This window comes from Marmota marmota, unplaced genomic scaffold (genome assembly GCF_001458135.2).
Source record: "Marmota marmota marmota unplaced genomic scaffold, marMar, whole genome shotgun sequence".
NCBI classification, from domain to species: domain Eukaryota; kingdom Metazoa; phylum Chordata; class Mammalia; order Rodentia; family Sciuridae; genus Marmota; species Marmota marmota.
The window spans coordinates 30144520-30146385 of record NW_026000108.1 but is presented as its reverse complement, the minus strand read 5'-3'; the positions used below and the strand labels follow the sequence as shown (position 1 = coordinate 30146385).

The 1866-nt window shown below is 44.6% G+C and overlaps 1 protein-coding gene across 4 annotated transcripts in view; it reads left to right on the top strand.

Moving 5' to 3' along the window:
- Tlr1 (toll like receptor 1) overlaps nucleotides 1–1866 on the top strand; it is a 48682-nt gene that overhangs the window by 27680 nt on the left and 19136 nt on the right. The window lies entirely within an intron of this gene.

Below are 1866 nucleotides of genomic sequence, written 5' to 3'. Positions count from 1 at the left end.
TTATTAATTAAAAATAAAATTTAAAAACAACAGAAAATTTTGCTCCCCAGCCTTTCTCAGTGAGATTAAAAAATGGACTCAGAAAGATGGAGGAAAACAAACAAACAAACAACAACAAAAACAGAATTCCACACAGGTAGAACGTCTCTTCTGTAGCACAAAAGGACCAGGCTGGTTGCAAACTTCATGGCTCAGCGCAGCATGAAGGGACAGAGTGATGCCTCTGATGGACCCGCTTTCCTGGTGGAAAATGAGCCCCTGGGCAAAGGGGGAGTTTATACTTATATAGTTACACTGAGAGGTGACTTAATTCATGAGCATGTCAGGTTGGGCCTCAGGAATTTGGGATCAGTTTTACTGGGCGAGATGGGGGTGTCAAGGGTCAGCAGTCAGTATCTGGGGTTTGTCTTTTCTGGGCCAGATAAAGGGTCTGGGGAAGGATTTGTCTTGGGAAGGATCAATCCTCTGGCCTCTTCCCAGAGGCTGACATTCCAGACCTGATGGATATCTCCTCCCAAGGGCCTGTCTTGTCACTAGGAAAGAACGTATTGGGAAAGGATCAATGTTATCAATGTATTGCCTCTCCCTCATCCCCTGTCCCTAGGCCACACTACTTTGGGGTTTGTCATTTTCCATATCCAATACCCTCCATCCATGTTTGTGCTATACTTTCAGATGCCCCCAACAGATGTGCCAGTTTGTGAAGTTTGCCTTAATATATTTACAATTATTAAACACTGTGATGAGAATAAAGATTAGATTCCTGACTCATGTAACAGGTTACATAATGAGGGAAGGAATCATCCACTTTGACTGCTGTAATGAAGTGCCATAGACTGAATGTCTTATAAACAGAAGAAATTCATTGCTCATGACTCTGGAGACTAGCCTGAGATCAAGGTGCTGGCAGTCTTGGTGTCTAGCAAGGGCCATCTTTCTGCTTCATAGTTTCCAGCTGTGTCTTCATATACCGGGGAGGAGGAAGGAGCTCTGGGTCTCTTTTATAAGGGCCCTAATCCCACTCCATAACCCAGTCACCACCCCAAGCCCCACTTATTACCATTCCTTTGATGATTAGGATTTCAACATAAGAATTTTGACACAAACATTCAGTCACAGCAAACAGGATGAGAAACCTAGGTTATTGATCAAGGAGGGCTGCGAGGATGAGCCCTGTGGAGAGCTGCTTGGACAACACTTGGCAGCGTGAGGGTCCTGGGCTTGTGGCTGGGAAGGCCCTTCAAAGGGGAAGCCTCGGTGGGTGCAAAGTTGGAAGGACATCGTGAGCAGAGAGAGCATCGGTGGGCTTGGTGTGTTAGTCACCCAGGCTGTTATGAAAATGACCACTACACAGTGGCTTACGACAACGGAAATGGACTTCTCACCATTCAGAAGGCTGGAGTCAGAAATCAAGTGTTGGCAGGATTTGTACTTTCTGGAGTTTCTGTGGGAGAAATCATCCCAGGCCTCTCCTGGCTTCTGTGGTTGCTGGCAGTCCTTGGTGGTGTGTGGCTTTGCCTCCATCTTCACCAGGTCTTCTCTGCAGTCTCTGTCCCTTCTCTTTTCCCATCTTTTACAAGGATACACTAGTTGGATTTAGGAGCCTCCTCAATCCTTTGTGACCACATCTTTTTTTTTTAATTTATTTTTTATTTTTTATTGTTGGTTGTTCAAAACATTACATAGTTCTTGATATATCATCTTTCACACTTTGCTTCAAGTGGGTTATGAACTCCCATTTTTAGCCCATATACAGATTGCAGAATCACATCAATTACACATCCATTGATTTACATATTGTCATACTAGTGACTGTCATGTTCTGCTACCTTTCCTATCCTCTACTATCCCCCCTCCCCTCCCCTC